Raw genomic sequence first — 20,528 nt, forward strand, 5'->3', positions numbered from 1 at the left:
ACCCTGATGCTGGGAGGGATTGGGGGCAGGAGGAGAAGGGGACAACAGAGGATGAGATGGCTGGATGGCATCACCGACTCTATGGACATGAGTTTGGGTAGACTCTGGGAGTTGTTGATGGACAGGAAGGCTTGGTATGCTGCGATTCATAGTGTCGCAAAGAGTCAGACACAACTGAGCAACGGAACTGAACTGAACTGATACAAGATAGAATCTGGCAAACATCTTTTTTACTATTTATTTATTGATTCTTGGCTGTGCTGGGTCTTCACTGCTGTGCATGGGCTTTCTCAGTGCTCGGGCTTCTCATTGCAGTGGCTTCTCTTGTGGCACAGCATGGGCTCTAGGGCACATGGTCTCAGTAGTGGTGGTGTACAGGCTTAGTTGCCCTGTGGCACATGAGATCTTCCTAGGCCAGGGATCGAACCTATGTCCCCTGTGTTGGCTGGCAGATTCTTTACTATTGGATCAACAGGGAAGTCCTGAGAAAGCATCTTTTAAATACATATATTCAAAGATAGTATGAGATATCTCCATGGATGTAATGAAAAATTAGAGGAATGAGCTTACTCTTCAGAAACCTTGGGCCTGGGGACAAAGCATCAGTTTTTGTCAGGGGCTTGTCAGGTCCTTGTAGGGAATGGAGGATGAAACCTCAGACTCATGCCAGGAAGGCAACTTTAATAGAGATCTTGACATAGAGCCAGAAACCTCAAGGGAATTCAAAACTGAGTTAGAGGCTCTGCCCTTTGCAGCAAGTGAGACAGTGACAGCTCTCATGTGCATTGTCCTGAGCCTCTCCTGAAAGTTACAAAAATTCATAACTATGTTTTGGGAAGTTGGAGTTTGGAATTCACATTGTCCTAACTGAGAACTCTTGCTCAGCTGAAAAACTGAAGTAAGAAGAATTGGGCCTAGGCTGATTTGCTCAACACAGATCACACAGAATTACTGAAGATGAAGCTCTACTTAATATGAATTCAAGATCCAAAATTATAAACACTCATAGAAGTGATCATCCAAGGCAAATCCTCAGACTCAGCACATAGCATGATTAAACTGCTGAGAACTTCCAAAAAAATAGCCTGCACTGATAAACACATTCTATAAGCATCCTTTAAATAACTACAGTACTTTGGCCACCTGATGCAAAGAACTGACTCATTGAAAAAGACCCTGATGCTGGGAAAGATTGAAGGCAGGAGGAGACAGGGATGACAGAGGATGAGATGGTTGGATGGCATCACCAACTCGATGGACATGAGTTTGAGCAAGCTCCAGTAGTTGGTGATGGACAGGGAAACTTAGTGTGCTGCAGTCCATGGGGTCACAAAGAGTCAGACATGACTGAGCAACTGAACTGAACTGAAAATAACTGAAGAAATAAAATATAAGAAGATAACAAAAGAATAGGCAGATTTAAGAAGGATACTGCTTGAAATACAAAAGACAAATTTAGACACTGTGATTGGAAACTAGCTGACTAGACATAGCTAATGAAAGAATTAGAGAAATACAAGGTAGAGCTAAGTAAATTTTATCAAATAAGGCTGAGTAAGATGATGAGGTATGATAGCAAAGTTAACAGACCTGGAAAATGGAGTGAAAAGGTCCAGTATACATTGAATAAGAATTCTAAGAGGAGAAAAAGAGAATTGGAGAGAGGCAATACTTTAAGAAATAATGAATCAGACTCATTCAGAACAGATGAAACATGATATTTCTCAGATTCAAGAATCACAATGAGTCTCAAGCCAATGAGATGAAATTTATACCTAGACATATCAGAAGGACACTGTCAGATACAAAACACAAGCTTTATTTATAATAATAGCTGCCATTAAAGGTCATTGACAAAAGGGAAGAAATCCATTTCAGTATGATATCAGATAGAGGAGTGGTGGTTTTTTTTTTTAAACATTTTCAAGATAATATAAAAAAGACAAAATACAGGAAAATAGGTGAAGAACAGGTAACTATCACAACAGTAGACAAATACAGATGAACAACAAATGGGGTAAATGCACTCTGCCTTTATTATAAAGGAAGGACATGGATGTCAAAGAACAATATCATTCTATTTATTACCCATCAACTTTCATAAATATTTAGAAGACTTTTATCACCAAGTTTAGGCAAAAGTGTGAATAAATAAGCTATTGTTTATAGTGGTCAAATTTCATCCCTTCCATCTGATACCGCTGCTTCATGGTGTCTGCACAGCCACACAGAGTATGTCCCAAGACACCCCTTGTAGCAATATTTGTAAAAGTAAAAAATCAGAGACAATAATCAATGATCATTAATAGTTAAATTAAGTGAAGTATATGTAAACTTTAGAATACTATATAGCAGTCAAAGGAATTCACTAGATCTGTCTTTGTGACCCCATGGACTGTGGCCCATCAGCCTCCTCTGTCCATGGAATTCCCCAGGCAAGAGTACTGGAGTGGGTTATCATTCCCTTCTGCAGTGGATCTTCCCAACCCAGAGATTGAACCCAGGTCTCCTGCATTGCAGGCAGATTCTTTACTGTCTGAGCCACCAGGGAAGCCCTTTAAAAGCATGTAAAAATTTAAAAGACGTATTAGGTGAAAAAAAATATGTTTGTAAAATATTAAGTATAAGATTCTACAACTTTTCCATCTTTTAATTTTTTATATGCTTTTTAATGTAGATTCAATGGATTCCTTTTGATTGCTGTATAGTATAGTAAAATTTACGTAAGTATAACATATGTATACATAATATCCCATTATGTAACTTATGTATTTGCAAGTGAATAGAAAATGATGAAAAGAAACCTACAACACTGAGACAGTGACAGCTCTCATCTACATTGTCCTGAGTCCTGGTTTTAAAGTTAAGATGCATGAATCTGGTAACATGGGTCATCTATGAATATATATAAGGGAATGAAGAGGACCATTGCCTTGGGAGGAATGGCCACATGGAAATTTAAATCTATCTATAATGGCAACCCACTCCAGTATTCTTCCTGGAGAATCCCATGGACAGAGGAGCCTGGTGGGCTACAGTCCATGGCAAAGAGTTGGACACGACTGAAGCGTCTTAGCACATAGCATGGTGTTTAAATGTATTACAACAGTAATGTATTTGTGAGTTATTACTATGGTTAAAAATACATTTAAAACCGCAATAACAAAAAACTCTCACAAAAACTGAGGTCGCAGTGTTTGAAGTGTCAGAATCTTTCATTCTGACACCTTCAAAAACCATGTGCACCCATGTTCGTGCATGATAATGTGTGTCAATGGCTATTCACATAGTCCTGATTCCAATTTGACTGAACATATCCTATTCTGAGAGGAAAACAATAAGTGTTGCCTTTATTCTAAAGTGATGGGAGAGACTTGAGAAGGAGGAGGCTGCTGCACTCACTTCAAGGGCACAAACTGAGACAAACCTGAGAAAGCTTCTTTAGAGGAAGTTGCTGGTATGCGCGTCACTTATTCACCCTGACTTCATGAAAGAGAGCAGGTGGATGCCGCCCCTTACTCCAAGGCAAACAATATTGGCTGCCTGCAACGGGGTCGTCCAGAGCTTGACTTCTGTCCCCTGGAGGTTGTGTGTGTGTGCCCCACTATGTGTGCCTGAGAGAGAGGAGGAAACTGATGAGTAACACAGACCTCAGACTCTAAAGCCGTGGGGCGCCAACTCATGGCCTGAGGCTGCAGGGCAGAGGAAGGGCCCACAGCACATCGGAGGGTTGTAAGACTTCCCACAGCAGCAGGTGCAAGGATGCCTGGACAGACACATGCAGGTTCCTTCTGAGCCAGATGTGAATGACTAGAGAGGTCCAGGTTATAGCCTTTTAAAATCCTGCCAAGAGAACTGTCTTGAGGGACCACATGACTCCCCAAAAGGTGAGATGGAGTGCCGGATGCCCAACGGCTGAGGGAGGAACAGTAAGGGCTGAGCAGAGGGCAAGGGAGAGACTGATGGGTGTCCCCAGCAGGGAACTCTCCAGAAGAGTAATGCTGAACATCCACCCAAGCCTAGAGAGCCACAATGCCAGATCTTAAGAGTCCAGGGAACAACCATACTTCCTGCCTTTTACTGACCACCCTAACTACCAGCCTGAAATGGATCAGCAGCCTCAGTTACCAGGAGGGGCAAGAGGAGTTGACAGAGAAAGGGAATGAGAAGCTAAACCAAATCTTCCACCACCACCCTCCCCAACCAGACCCAAGCTGGAGATGAGGAGAAGTTCTGCTTCTAGATAAAATTTGGGAGTTGCATGCTTTTCATCAGACTGGAGCCATGAATTATCACATGAGATTATTTGGAGGCTGAAAATAACCAATGGCTTTTTCACTCTCTGAAAATGATCAGAAAAGTTATGGAGTTGAGCAGAGGTAAAGGGAAGTGAGGGCAGGGCAGGAGTTGCTTGTAAAATAAAATTTCTAATTTCTCTCTATGGAGTACTACTTTAATTAACATAAGAGCATGGATATATCTGATTCTTTGATGATATTGTTTTTAAGTGTAAATAGAAACATTGCATAATGTCTGTGTTGTGCACATCACAACTATAGTGGGTAGCGATTAATTAATACAACAGTTGCCTCATTACATCATTTTTTTCTTTTTTTTAATTTTATTTTATTTTTAAACTTTACAATATTGTATTAGTTTTGCCAAATATCGAAATGAATCTGCCACAGGTATACCTGTGTTCCCCATCCTGAACCCTCCTCCCTCCTCCCTCCCCATACCCTCCCTTTGGGTCGTCCCAGTGCACCAGCCCCAAGCATCCAGTATCGTGCATCGAACCTGGACTGGCAACTCATTACATCATTTTAAAACACAGAGATTATAGACCAAGGAGCCCTCCAGTCCATATTGAAATCAGAAACAAACTGAAAGTTGAATTGGAATTCAAATCATTGCTCATTGGCAAAATAGAGTGGGCCTTATAACTGACAAGAAACCTGTCACAAGAAGGGACTGAATATCCCGATATAACAGTAATTTATCATGCCTGTCTACCCCTTAGGGCAATTAGTTCGAAGACATAGCATTCAGAGTAACGTGTTTTCCTAAAGGTTATACCTATCAGGGAGCTTCTCAGGTGGCTCAGTGGTAAAGAATCCGCCTGCCAATGCAGAAGACTCAGGTTTGACTCCTGGGTCAGGAAGATCCCCTGGAGGAAGAAATGGTAACCCGCTCCAGTACTCCTGCCTGGGAGATCCCATGGACAGAGGAGCCTGGCTGGCTACAGCCCATGGGGTCACAGAAGAATCAGACATGGCTTAGTGATTAAATAATGATAATACCTCGCAGGACTCTTCTAGTGTACCAGCACCTGAAAGTTCACTGACCACTAGTTCATTGATCCCGTAAATATTTGTTGAACCAATAAATCGAATATTTTGCTACCTTAGCTCTTTCTCTTGCATTTATGACTGAAGGACTTAGTTTGCATTAAACTTCCCCTCTCCATACTTATTGTTACAGAAGTGCTTACTAGTTTTTCTGGTAACCAGCAATGATGTCAGCATATTGTCCACACCTGCATCCCTTACCCTGTATCTGCTTTGTCCCAATTTCCACTGCCTTGTTAACTCCAGCAAAGTCTCCAGGAGAGGCACAAAATGAAAGAAGTAAGAATGACATTTGCTATGAAGATAATGACAGTAGCACTGACAACAACTTAGTAACCAGCGTCACTTGGCCAAATCTAACTACTTTACCTGGTTGTGTGAGGAAGTTATATCCAAGCTGAAATGGGAATGGTGAGAAAGAGGCAGCTCTGAGCAAGGGCATGCCAGGCAAAGAAACAAAGCAAGTTTGTCCAACATGACCAGGGCAGAGTGAGTGAGAAGGTCAACGGTGGGAGATGAGATCAAAGTGGTGGTCAAGGACACACCACGTGGGGTCCTGTGAGTAGGTAAGGGGACTGGATTTGCCTTGGCTGCTGTAGGGGGGCATGGTCTACAAGGGTCAAGACTGGGAACCAAGAGACTTGAGAAGAGGCTGTCATAGCTACCTATTCAAGAGTTAATGGTATCCGGGCTGGGCTGTCGTGGGGATCTGTTTTGTAGCTAGAGTCAAGAAGAACTGCTCATGAGGTGGATAGGGGGATCAGGAAAAGGGGAGATTTTTTTTGGAGACTTCTAGAGTTATGGCTTGAGTGAGTGAGTGAATGGTGCTGTGCACTCAGTGGCAGTGGGGAGATAAGCAAGAGGAGAGCAAGTTTCCAGAAGAAAAACAGGAGTTTCATTTTGGACATGTTGGGTTTGAGTTGACTGTTTGATCCAGAAGGGAAGACTGCCAAATAGGCATTGTGTCTATGAGTCGGTAGTTCAGGACAGAGGGCTCAAGTAGAAATATAAATTTGCCTTATCTATTTACTTGGAGACCAGGAAATGAGGAAGAACCAGCAAAAAAATTGGGCCATTCATTCCTGTATCAATTTCCTATCACTTTCTCTGGCCAAGACTGTTTCTGTGTCTATTACCTTTGCATTAAATATATCCTGGTCATCTGCCATTGATTAGTTCACTGTAGAATGAGACTTTTCCTTAAGGTACCAGGCAGAGCTATTAATAGCACAAATGTTATCTTTGTCTGGTCTCCGCACTGAGCATTTCCTATATATAAGAACAGTTCATGGCTCTTATTCATAGGCCCCAAATTAAAGTTCTCTGCCCCAAACTCTTCACTCATTACCTACTTCCCAAAGCATTGTGGGATTTCATTTTGTTTTACTTTTCCCCCATGCATAAATTAATTGGAAAGGTCAAATCTGTTTTGGTTATTTGATCTGTTAGCCCCTATGAAAATCTCCCTCTGCCAGAATTTACATTTATTGTCTCACTATAGATATGACTGATTTTTTTTTAATTAATGCATCCCATAAAAACAAGCCCAGTTTAGGAATCTTAAACTACAGGCTATCTAGTCTAATTCCAATAAATGGGTGATATTAACTCTAAAAAGTATAATTTTAAATTATTGATTTGCCTCCAGGTCTCTGTAGCCATCCTTTTGGATAATTTTATTCCCAGAGTTTTACTCCCTAGAGTTCTGGGACCCTGGTTTCTTTCTCACTTTTCAGAATTATCTCAGGAAAAGTCTCTTCCCCACCCCCAAAACAGCAAACCAAGCAGCTCTCTATGGGAAAACCCATTCTCATCATCTCAAAAGCAGAATATTAAAGAACAAAAGATGGAAGGCTCACCGGAGGGAGGTGGACTACAGGATCCTCATTCCATTCAAATCGATTTCTCTAAACATTCCCAAATTTCCTAGTCTCTAGGAGATAAATGATTACCCTAAACCTTTAGCCCCTGTGTTACCACACGGGAGTTTATTGGCATAATGGTTTAATTTTAACTTTACTTTCATTGTCTCACTGACAAGTAGATCGAGCTCATTAAATCCTGCTCATGCTTCAGGCCCAGAAGAGGCCACCACCATCATCCCTGATCTTCCATTTGGAATGGATGCTCCTCCTTATATAGGAGCCTGACAGCCCATGCTCCTTGTTTAAGCACTGGTGCCTTATGGGGTGGCTCAGGGTTATTATATTCTTCATGAGAAGGGCTATGTCTTGTCCCTTTTAAGCCCTCCCTCTGTCACCCTCTTGTTTAATACAACTAGGCTCTCCAGAGTAGAAACTTAATATATTTTGCTTAACTTTAATGATTTTTGTGGTTTTCGGATTATATCTATTTGCACAAAGCCACTGAGTTTTCTGTGAAAATAGACACCATGTGATTCTTCTCCCTTTTTTTAAATTTAATTTTTCAATTGAAGAATAATTGTTTTACAGAATTTCTTGGTTTTCTGTCATGCATCAAGAATCTGCTCCCTTTTGTAACAAAACATTTCATAAGACTCAGGCATGCTTGTCCGTCTGCTCATCTCTGATTCTCTCTCTCTCTTTAAACTGAACTATATTTGATTTACAATACTATATTAATTTCAAATGTACAACATAGTAATTCAATATTTTATAGATTATACTCCATCAGTTCAGTTCAGTCGCTCAGTCATGTCCAACTCTTTGCGACCTCATGGACTGCAGCATGCCAGGCTTCCCTGTCCATCATCAACTCCCAGAGCTTACTCAGATTCATGTCCATCAAGTCAGTGATGCCATCCAACCATCTCATCCTCTGTTGTCCCCTTCTCCTCCTGCCTTCAATCTTTCCCAGCATCAGGGTCTTTTCATGAGTCAGTTCTTTGCATCAGGTGGCCAAAGTATTGGAGTTTCAGCTTCAGCATCAGTCCTTCCAATGAACACCCAGGACTGATCTCCTTCAGGATGGACTGGTTGGATCTCCTTGCAGTCCAAGGGACTCTCAAGAGTCTTCTCCAACACCATAGTTCAAAAGCATCAATTCTTCGGTGCTCAGCTTTCTTCACACTCCAACTCTCACATCCATACATGACTACTGGAAAAACCATAGCCTTGACTAGACGGACCTTTGTTGCAAAGTAATGTCTCTGCTTTTTAATAAGCTGTCTAGGTTGTTCATAGCTTTTTTTCCAAGGAGCAAGCATCTTTTAACTTCATGGCTACAGTCACCATCTGCAGTGATTTGGGAGCCCCCAAAAATAAAGTCTGTCACTGTTTCCATTGTTTCCCAGTCTGTTTGCCATGAAATGATGGGACCAGATGCCATGATCTTAGTTGTTTACTTGCTAAGTCATGTCCAACTCTTTTGCGACCTCTTGAACATTAGCCCACAAGACTCCTCTGTCCATGGAATTTCCCAGGCAAGAATACTGGAATGGGTTGGCATTTCCTTCTCGAGGGGATCTTTCCAACCCAGGGATCAAACCCACATCTCCTGTATTAGCAGGCGGATTCCTTACCACTGAGCCACCAGGGAAGCCTTATCTCTGCTGGTCCTCCACTCTTTGGTTATTTTTGCTTCCTATTAGCCAGTCCCTGAGTCCTTACTCCAGTTCCCTGAATTCATTCTTTATACTAAAGTTTCCTATTTCAGGTAACTGTGTGGTTTTTCTCTCCTAATTAGATCTAGTGGTACAACCATAGATTTATCTTTTTATATTAATATATTTACTAAATATTGAATCATTGGGATCATAGATTATCCTTGTGTGCTAATGATTAATGTTCTCCCAGAGTTGCTTTCTAATATTTATTAATAATATATGAAACAGGTCAAATCTAAACAATTTTGAGCATGTTGTTTTCATTGGTTTCATCATATTGTTATATTTTTTACATATATAGAAATGAAATGTATTTTGGGATAATTTGAGGTTCAGTTTTCTGTTTACATTTCCTAGAATCTCTTTGCCTCTTTTTGGGAAAAAGAAGTCTGCAGCTGCCATACACAGAGACAGACAGACAGACAGATAGACAGACAGACAGACACACACACACACACATGCACACACACATGGAAGGCACATGTGCTTAATTCAAGGGACAATTGATTCGCCTAAGTTTACTCTTAGCTATTATATTCTTAGCTATTTCTAATCACATGTTAATCCTCTTAGAAAGCTTTAGACTTTTCTTCACAATATCACTGTGTATTTTTGTTGTTTGTCCCAAATCTCTGTAGCTTTTGATGGTGTAGATGTATGGATTACATTGTTTTACTTTATAGCCTCGTAGTTAAAAAGGAGCTTTTTTTTTTTTTCACAGTAATACACAGTACAGTAATGTATCTGTTTTCATTTCTCTCTTTAGATGTTCCTCTAAACACAATGCAATAAATCAACTCTTTGGAAAATTCCTTGATGAATATTCCTAAGTATGTCACAAATGTCATCAATAATAATGATGGTGATACAAAGATTCTTTGTCACGTTCCTGACTCTCTGGGGAATGGTACTGATATTTCACCATCAAACATGATATTGGGCTTTAGGTTGAGATATACTAGGCACATATGTTAGGAATCGTATTTGTCTTATTTTAGTAAGCAATTTTTAAATGTAAAATAAGTGTTAATTATGCCTTTTTAGCAAATTTTGAATTTAAAATACTTTTTTGGGATGGGGGATTTGTTGTTAGCTCTGTCAGGTAGGAGGAAATTTCCCTCTATCCCTCTTGAGTTCTTTCAACTCGTCTAATGATTAAATTGACACAAGATTAACAGGAGGAAAAAAAAATCTAATTCTCAGTGGATTCTCATAGCAATGGGACCCCAAAGTGATCAGAACAGGTTGTTTATAGTATATAATTTTTAAACAGAGAAACAATTATTTGTGAAGATGTAACAAAACAGAGAGGCTTGTACTTGGGGCAGCTGACTAATGAAGAAGTAACAAAATTTGTTTATATAGCTTTCTTAGTCTTGAATTCTCTAAGTCTGGTGATATATTCTACCCTCCTGGTACAGGGTGACTTCACATGGAAGATTTATTTTCCACTTTTAGGGGGAAAGCAGGAGATGAGAGTAGGTTTTTAAATTATCTTTTTCCACTGGTGATTTCTCAGGTCACTTTAATTCAAAATAATCCACATGCTGTTTTCCATTGTGGTTGTACCAGTTTACATTCCTTCCAACCATGTACTAAGGTTCCCTTTTCTCCTCATTCTTGCCAACACTTGATATTTGTGTGGTCTTTTTGATGACAGCCATTCTGACAGGTATGAGGTGATATCTCATTGTCATTTTGATTTGTGTTTCCCTAATGCTTAGCAATGTCTTTTCATGCAAAAAAGAAACAGACTCACAGATGAGGCAGAGAACAAACCAGTGGTTACCAGCGGAGGAGGGGAGGTGGGGAAGTGCTTCAAGGGGTTAGAGGCATAGAGGTGTTTCTCCACTGGTGATATTTTTGGTGAATAGCTTTGGGAGGCCCCATTCAAATCAAAGATTCTTTTTAGGGTACTGTGAATTTGTAAAAGAAAGTGTATCTTTTTATTGGCAATCTATTGCTAGGAATCAATAAGTAGCTCCATTGATTCTCTTTTTTCTACTTTGTGACTAAAAGAAACTCCTTTATCTATTACAACCTAATCTCCAAAGTGACACACTCTAACTTCTGCTGTTTTGTGTTTTCTGCATCCCATAGACTAACCCTTGTATAATGTGGGGGCAGGGCTGCACAAGGGTGCCAGTACTAGGAGGCAGAGGTGATGGAGTGCCATCTTAGAAGCTGGCAGCCACACTAGACCTTCAATGAAGTCATCCAAAAGTCTGAAATTGGCTTAGAGTTGACCATGGTTAAATTATGTGCTTACTGTCTTTGTCTAATATTCCACGATAAGATAGTGTTGGTGATAAGAACTTTTAGGGGCAAGTTCCTGACTCAAATGACAGTAAAACTATTATTTCACTACTGGACATGCTGGGCTTTCTTTGGGGATGTATTCATTCAACAGTTTTTAGAATTTATCCCGTTAGCTTCAGCTTACTAAAAGTTTTTAACTGAAGAGTAACTGTAGTATTTTCAAGTGCATTTTTGGTAACCTTTGTTATGAACACAATGCTTTATCAGTATTAACTTACTAATTCGGTGAATCACCTTTATGGATGTCCCAGTATTGAATCATCCTTGGATTGGGGGGAGGAACCCTTTGAGGCAGTCATCAAGGACTCCAGCTGCAGATAAGCTAATTAAAGATCATCAGAAACCAAAGTATTTTCAGAGCAACTAACTTTCCAAAATAATAGCTGTAATTAACTATGTTTTTCTGGTTTATATGCTCATGGCTCTGAATCACACAGTTCACTGGATAGGACATGATGTACTTTTTGTTGAATTTATTATTTGCAGCTGTGGTAAACATTCAAGCCCACCAGGTAGACAAGAGTTAATTCTCTTTATTATCCAGGCTTCCCTGGTGGCTCAGACAGTAAAGAATCTGCCTGCAATGCAGGAGACCTGGGTTTGATCCCTGTGGGGAAGATCCCCTGGAGAAGAGAATGGCTACCCACGTCTTGACTTAAAGAAGTTATCTCCAAGCATGTCCTTTAATACTTCTGAAGCATCTCATAGAATGACACTGTTTCTAGAAAGCCTCCAAGGATTTGTTAATTGGATGGAATATGAAAGGCAATTTTTCAAATAGAATAGTAGCTCAAGAGAAATACCAATACCTCAATAGTGCCCAAGTGTTTTGGCTTTTAGAACTTTCCCAGATTTTCTGAAAAGAGGCCAGATCATCTTCTTTTATTATTTGATGATTGTTACTCTACAAATCTGAGGTAGAAGGATCAGGAGGCTGAGAACAAGCCTCCAATTTTAAAATGAGGAAAATGAGCATGTTTGACTTCCTATTTTCTTTAGTGCACGGAAAACGGTCTTTCCCATTATCTGGCCTCACACCTCAGCTAGGATTTGAGGCTACAGAACAAGTGAATGAAGTATTCCTTTGCCTTTCATTGTCCTCTATACATTTATTTCATTTAGGAACCTATCTCAAATGTATGGAGTATGGGTTATAGACAGTGATGTGTTGGTAAATGTCCCTGGAAGAAGGCATGGCAACCCACTCCAGTATTCATACCTGGAAAATCCCATGGAGAGAGGAGCCTGGCCAACTACAGTCCATGGGGTTGCAAAAGAGTTGGATACAACTGAGTGACTAAGCACATATACACATACACATATGTGTTAATAAAACTCTTGACACTGCTCAAGGGTTAATGTATGAAATTCTGTTAGCTATTTTTATACAGTTTTAGAAATAAATTTTAAGCTAAAATGTCTCTTTGAGTTTCAGATTAGACCTATCATTTTGAAAGAATTGCTATTTCATACAAAATATCCATTTTTATAATTTCATTACCAACAATAGTATCATAAAATCAGACTACAAAGAACTGCTTGATTACTATCCATTTCATCACAGAAGTCACTCATACTATTGACTAATGAATACAGTCCTAACATAAATGTTGATTTTTTTTTTTCTGCCAAGAAAAAACTATGTCAGAATGTTGCTCAGATGTCAGTGATATGAGTGATTATTTTGCTGAATCAGATAATAGATTCTGAACACTGGGAAAATATTTCCTTAATATTTGGGGCTCTTTACAGTGCAATAGCTACAGATATATCACACTTTTAATTCACATGTTCTCTAGGACATTCTTAAATCTAGGTAATCAAGAAAGCAATAGGTAAAGTCCTGCCTTATAGCATTTGTTGATTTCCATGGTGTAAAAAATTCCACCAGGCTGATTTCCAGCTACCAGCATGTCTGTGAAATCAGAATTGAGAAGAAAAGCACAATAGCAAGTCATTAAATAGCATTTCTATCATTCACGTAGAATTGATGAAAATAGCCTCAAGAACATAGTTAATAGTAAACATTGGCAAATAATTAGAAATTGATGTGTATTTTTACCTGTTCTAAATTTATTTAATTGTAGTTTTATAAAATTTAATTTTTAATAATGGTGTTTCTTATTTAACAACCAGTTTGCAAAATTTTCCAAAATTTAATGGTTGACCCTTGCAAGCAAGTTTGCTCACATTGGAACTTAATCTATCACAACACTGGCTCTATGAGTGATAACTTGTAGGGATTAGGGACAAAGTTGAATGCTTAAGAGAACCCCTAGTATCTGGCTCAAGCAAACACATTAGCTTTGTTTCCTCATAGTTCCCAATCTTTCCACTATAATCCATCTTATTGATACAAGCAGTCTCTCAATAATTCACAAATCTGACTATTTCACGCTCATACTCAGAAGCTTTGAACATCTACACTTTTGATTAGAGGTTCTTTTCTCCTACAGTTCACAGGGTCGCAGAGTCAGACACAACTGAAGCGACTTAGCACAAGCATGCACAAAAATTTGTGTCAACCATCCCCAAGCTGCCATCCAGTCAAATCTTCCCACTGCATGTCTATGATCTCTAGTCATATCAGATTCTTTATTACTCAAAGAAACCATTCTGGCCACACCGCAATGCCTTTGATGATGCTTTCCTGTCTCCTTCAATGGGTCTTGCCCTTTCCTCTGTATGGCATTTAGTGATTCCCTCATCAAGGTCTGGCTTAAATAACCTTCTCCTTAGAAAACTTTTCTTTACCTTCCTCTCCCAGTTGAACCAGACTCTCAACCCAGTAGCTCTCATACACTTTTTATACACATTATCTGCTGTAGTAATAATTTTTTTAAGTGTATATGATTTTTCTAAAATTATTCATTTGTTCATTTCCATATCCATAAATTCCTTGAAACATTGTCTGATTTGCCACCAATTCCTGGGGGCTAAAAGCAGTTATCATTTGCATGTGAATGTTTTGTTTTGTTTTTAGTAGCTAAGTCATGTCTGACTCTTTACAACCACATAGACTGTAGCCCATCAGGCTTCTCTGTCCATGGAATCTCCCAGGCAAGAATACTGGAGTGGGTTGCCATTTCCTTTTCCAGGGGATCTTCCCAACCCAGGGATTGAACCCACATCTCTTGCATTGGCAGGCAGATTCTTTACCATTGAACCACCAGATGTTCTGTTCAGTTCAGTTTAGTCGCTCAGTCGTGCCCAACTCTTTGCAACCCCATGGATCGCAGCACGCCAGGCCTCCCTGTCCATCACCAACTCCTGGAGTTCACTCAGACTCAAGTCCATTGAGTCGGTGATGCCATCCAGCCATCTCATCCTCTGTCGTCCCCTTCTCCTCCTGCCCCCAATCCCTCCCACCATCAGGGTCTTTTCTAATGAGTCAACTGTAGCCCCTGTTTAATCAGTAGGTGAAAGACATTTTAAATCCTTAAGTATACTGGCACTCCAAGGTTCAACCACCTAGCTTCATGATGTTATTTTTCCTTAATAAACTACTTGCATGGATTTTACATTATTCTCTTTAGGACTTTTGTGTCTACTTGAGCAACTGATATTAGCTTTGAGTTTACCTGTGCTATGTTTGTCATGGAGAAGGCAATGGCACCCCACTGCAGCACTCTTGCCTGGAAAATCCCATGGATGGAGGAGCCTGGTGGGCTGCAGCCCATGGGGTCACTAAGAGTTGGCACGACTGAGCGACTTCAGTTTCACTTCTCACTTTCATGCATTGGAGAAGGAAATGGCAACCCACTCCAGTGTTCTTGCCTGGAGAATCCCAGGGACGGCAGAGCCTGGTGGGCTGCCGTCTATGGGGTCACACAGAGTCAGACACGACTGAAGTGACTTAACATGTTTATCTAGTTTTGGTTTCAGAGTAATGCTGGCTCACAGAACCTCATAGAAGTTGCTTCATTTTTCTATTAGTTTACAAAACTGGGGATTTAAATTTTTTTTATTTGTTTTATTATTTTTTTTTAATTTCTGACAGAAATAGAAGACATCCCATTAAGAATGTATCATCAGAGAACTGTGTTCAGACTGAACCGTTATGTGTTCATGTTACCAATATGGTATTGTGAACTTCATTCATAATCTTCCCCATTGGCTCAGTGAGTAAGGAGTCTGCCTTTAATGTAGGAGACGTGGGTTCCATTCCTGGCTTCATGCATATCAGTCTGTTTTCAGAATTTATTTTCCTCTTGATGTAATTTTATTTCTTGAACCTGTGAATCATGAACATGGTTCAAAATTTCCCTCCTTTTACCCCAAAGTAACAGTCAATGTGCAATTTTTCTACATTTCTTTCTTCACCTTACAGTATGTCATGGAGCTCTTTCCCTACCAGGACCTGAAGATGATTCTCATTCATTTCCAGGTGCTCTGGTGTGAGTGTGTCTTGGAAATTATTCAACCTTTCCCCTGTAAGTGTACATTTACATTATTTCCACTTTATAAAATATTGCAAATAATGCTGCCTGAACAGCTTTGTACATTTTTGTTAATTCATATATAGAGAATCATATTTTCAAGGTAGATTCTTAGAAGTGAAAATCCTGGGTCCAAGGTTAAGGCATATGTTACTTGATTAGATCTAACTGAAATTTCTCAGCATAAATAACTGTATCATTTTACATTCCCACCAGCAATGTACAGGTGTGCCCATTTCTCCTTAGTATTGTCAGCTGGGAAGGCTGTAGGATTTTTTAACATCTGATAGGCAAGAATTGATACATCTCAGTGTATTGGATTGGCCAAAAAGTTCGTTCAGGTTTTTCTGTAAGCTGTTATGGAAAAAATCCAAATGAACATTTTGGCTAACCCAATAATTTTAATTTGTCCTTTATTTTGATTATAAATGAATATCTTCTCATGTATTTAGGGGTAATTTGCCTTTTTCTCCCCTGTGAACTTTCAGTTTGTTGAATAAATAGGATTATACTGAATTTGACATCTTTAGGATGTCATATCATCCTGTCCACAAGTATAGGATGCCTTCATGCTTATTTAACTCTACTTTTGGTTCTTTTAGGAATACTTAGTTTTCTTATTAAGTTTACTGTAGACATTTCACATGTTTTGTATCTTTTGAAAATTCGGTCTTCTCCTTTTTTGTATCTTCTAGACACTTATGTGTGCTGTGTGCTATGTGTTGGTTCAGTTGTGCCTAACTTTTTGTGACCCTGTAGACTGTAGCCCGCCAGGCTCCTCTGTCTATGGGATTCTCCAGGCAAGAATACTGGAATGGGTTGCCATGCCCTCCTCATGGAGATCTCCCCTACCCAGAGATCTCTTACTTCTCCTACATTAGCAGGCAGATTCTTGGCCACTAGCACCACCGGGTTATAATTTATAATTAATGTTATTGACTTTTGTATTAGTTCCCTATCTTGCCACTTAACTGAAGTATCTTGTTTTTCACTGATTTTCTGAGGTTTTCGTTAAGATAGTTCTGTCAGCCTGTTACCTACAGATAGAGCATGCTCTTTACTATAGAATTCCTAGGCTCCCATTTTCTCCCTTTCCAGTGCTCCTTTTGAGAGCACTTATATAATACTTGCTATGCATTAGTCAACGTTCAAAGCACTTGATATATATGTACTTTAACACTCACAACAAATCTACAAAGTACCATCACTATTATTTCACAGAGAGGTTAAGTGACTTGTTACTTGGAATGCAGTCAAGATTCCTGCCATTGACCCTGGCTATAGGGTCTGTACCCTTACTCTCCACTATTTTATATTAGAAAATAAAATAGTTCCCCTTGAATTTTCCTTCTCTTTGTTCATCCACTATGGAATTCTAATCTTAGCTTGGAGACAAAAGCAAGAGGAGTTTCCTTTCTTTCTTTTTGTAATACCCACTATTCTAAGAGTGCCAGGCATCCATTCAGACTCTACTTGACTCCTTTCACCCTCAATGATTCACTTTAAATCTCTTGAGTGGGTTCAGGGCCATCTGGCTACTCTCCCTCCCACTCCGATTTTCACTTCTCTTTCAATTAAGAGCAAAGACATCAGTATTGTTGCTGCAGGAAAAGGAAGGGCAGAGATAAGGGCAGAATGAACTTATTTGTTCAATATGCTAGTAAATGTGGTATTTTCATTATGCTGAGTTAGTTTTGGCTTGGATTTGTCAAACACAGTCTCTTGCAGTGACAGAAGTCAAACTGAAATAGCATTTTAAAAAGACAAAAGTGAAGGCTGGTCCTTAAGTATACTAGGACGCTTCAGAAGATAAGAGCCTTTGAAACAAGCACACCTGCTGAGACTGGATATAAATGGATCTCTCTGTTCCTCACCCCAAATTTCCAAACTCATTTTTATCGCGCCCCTTCACTCCACTGTTCTTCTCAATCTTTTCCAAAAGACAGAAGACACTTCCTCAGCCACCCTAGTCTCACTCACACCCTCATAAAAAGAAGTATGTGCAAGCTGCTGAAAATCTCAGAAAACATTGGCTCAGCTCAGGCCACTTCCCCACTTTTGGAGCAATCACTAAAGTCCAGGAGAGAAGTTATATTGGCTGTGTTGTTTAGTCAGAAGTCCTGTCCGCCTCTTCTGAGACCCCAGGGACTGAAGGCCCACCCAGGGCAATGGTTGTGCAAAAGTCAGGCCGGAGGATGCCTGACTTGTAGCTGCCATGTTGTTTGGCAGCCCTTGTATCAGAGTCTCCTTTCCAGTCAGGAAGATACAACAGACCTTTGCCTACCTGCTGTGCTACCTACCTTCAAAATAGAAACAGCAGAAAAACAACAGTTCTTAACAAATGATTGAGGGAAGTATTCGCAGGCTATTTTAGCTACTTGACTAGTGGGATAGGGTAAGATTAGTGTTCTGATTGGTTGATGTCTGGCAGGCATTGGATAATCAGAGAGTCAAACTGGCAGTCCTACTTATGTTTGTGCTGCTTTGTGCTTAGTCGCTCAGTCGTGTCTGACTCCGTGACCCCGTGGACTGTAGCCTGCCAGGCTCCTCTGTCTATGAGGATTCTCTGGGCAAGAATACTGGAGTGGGTTGCCATGCCCTCCTCCAGGGACTTTTACCTATATTCTGCTATAATCATTCCTCCAGTCAGATCTGGTTGTTTGAAAACTTTATTTGAATATGTGTGTGTTACTTCGCTTCAGTCGCGGGAGACCTGGGTTCGATCCTTGTGTTGGGAAGATCCCCTAGAGAAGGGAATGGATACACACCCCGCATTCAGACCTGGAGAATTCCATGGACAGAGGAGCCTGGCAGGCTACAGCCCATGGGGTCACAAAAAGTCGGACACCACTGAGCGACTTTCACTTTCACTTAAAGCAAGTTTGCTTCAAGTCCAGCTGTGATGGTGAGGTCAAGTCTTCCGCGCAACACTGGAAGTTGTAGAATTAGGTGCCTCTAGTACGGACGGGGGGAGCCTGGTAGGCTGCCGTCTATGGGGTCGCACAGAGTCGGACACGACTGAAGTGACTTAGCAGCAGCAGCAGCAGTACGCCTCGAGGACTGTAAGGTTGTTGGGCTGTTTCACTAAGAGCCAGAGGCTTTCTTTATTCAGAGCCACTTGAAGGTCTTTTGTCAAAGGAATGTTTCTTGTTTACTGACCTTCTAGGACACCAGCTGGAAGTGAGTACTAATTTATATTCTTTAATTTTGTTATTTTGGAATGCTACATAAATGAACAGAGATCTAATCTTACTGCATTGTGGTCAGAAAAGATGTTTGGAATGGTTTCTTTTTTTTGAATTTACCAAGGCTAGATTTATGGTCCAGGATGTGATCTATCCTGGAGAAGGTTCCGTGTGTGCTTGAGAAAAAGGTGAAATTCATTGTTTTGGGATGAAATGTCCTATAAATATCAATTAGGTCTAACTGGTCTATTGTATCGTTTAAAGTTTGTGTTTCCTTGTTAATTTTCTGTTTAGTTGATCTATCCATAGGTGTGAGTGGGGTATTAAAGTCTCCCACTATTATTGTGTTATTGTTAATTTCTCCTTTCATACTTGTTAGCATTTGTCTTACATATTGTGGTGCTCCTGTCTTGGGTGCATATATATTTATAATTGTTATATCTTCTTCTTGGATTGATCCTTTGATCATTATATAGTGACCGTCTTTGTCTCTTTTCACAGCCTTTGTTTTAAAGTCTATTTTATCTGATATGAGTATTGCTACTCCTGCTTTCTTTTGGTCCCTATTTGCATGGAAAATCTTTTTCCAGCCCTTCACTTTCAGTCTATATGTGTCCCCTGTTTTGAGGTGGGTCTCTTGTAGACAACATATGTAAGGGTCTTGTTTTTGTATCCATTCAGCCAGTCTTTGTCTTTGGTTGGGGCATTCAACCCATTTACGTTTAAGGTAATTATTGATAAGTATGATCCCATTGCCATTTACTTTATTGTTCTGGGTTCGAATTTATACACCGTTTTTGTGTTTCCTGTCTAGAGAATATCCTTTAGTATTTGTTGGAGAGCTGATTTGGTGGAGCTGAATTCTCTCAGCTTTTGCTTGTCTGTAAACCTTTGATTTCTCCTTCATATTTGAATGAGATCCTTGCTGGGTACAGTAATCTGGGCTGTAGGTTATTTTCTTTCATCACTTTAAGTATGTCTTGCCATTCCCTCCTGGCTTGAAGAGTTTCTATTGAAAGATCAGCTGTTAACCTTATGGGAATTCCCTTGCGTGTTATTTGTTGTTTTTCCCTTTCTGCTTTTAAAATTTGTTCTTTGTGTTTGATCTTTGTTAATTTGATTAATATGTGTCTTGGGTGTTTCTCCTTGGGTTTATCCTGTTTGGGACTCTCTGGGTTTCTTGGACTTGAGTGATTATTTCCTTCCCCATTTTAGGGAAGTTTTCAACTATTATCTCCTCAAGTATTTTCTCATGGTCTTTCTTTTTGTCTTCTTCTTCTGGGACCCCTATGATTCGAATGTTGTAGCGTTTAATATTGTCCTGAAGGTCTCTGAGATTGTCCTCGTTTCTTTTAATTCGTTTTTCTTTTTTCCTCTCTGATTCATTTATTTCTACCATTCTATCTTCTAATTCACTAATCCTGTCTTCTGCCTCTGTTATTCTTCTATTTGTTGCCTCCAGAGTGTTTTTGATTTCATTTATTGCATTATTCATTATATATTGACTCTTTTTTATTTCTTCTAGGTCCTTGTTAAACCTTTCTTGCATCTTCTCAATCCTTGTCTCCAGGCTATTAATCTGTGATTCCATTTTGATTTCAAGATTTTGGATCAATTTCACTATCGTTATTCGGAATTCTTTATCAGGTAG

At 39.8% G+C, this 20,528-nt stretch overlaps 2 protein-coding genes across 18 annotated transcripts in view; one reads left to right on the plus strand and one right to left on the minus strand.

Annotated features, from left to right (window-relative positions):
- Window positions 1-7,938, minus strand: part of SLC17A4 (solute carrier family 17, member 4) — a 36,306-nt gene extending 28,368 nt beyond the window's left edge. For 4 of the 5 annotated variants that reach the window (XM_010843468.1, XM_010843469.1, XM_010843464.1 and 1 more), the window contains exon 1: window positions 7,208-7,938. The gene's annotated coding sequence lies outside the window, so the exon portion shown is untranslated. Of the gene's footprint in view, window positions 1-3,427; window positions 3,615-7,207 lie in introns of all 5 variants that reach the window. The other variant, XM_010843466.1, reaches the window with a different exon arrangement.
- The window catches only part of SLC17A1 (solute carrier family 17 (organic anion transporter), member 1), a 240,445-nt gene that overhangs the window by 77,223 nt on the left and 142,694 nt on the right, over window positions 1-20,528 (plus strand). The gene's annotated exons all lie outside the window — the stretch shown is intronic.

Source organism: Bison bison, unplaced genomic scaffold (genome assembly GCF_000754665.1).
Source record: "Bison bison bison isolate TAMUID 2011002044 unplaced genomic scaffold, Bison_UMD1.0 scf7180017864182, whole genome shotgun sequence".
Lineage (NCBI taxonomy): Eukaryota > Metazoa > Chordata > Mammalia > Artiodactyla > Bovidae > Bison > Bison bison.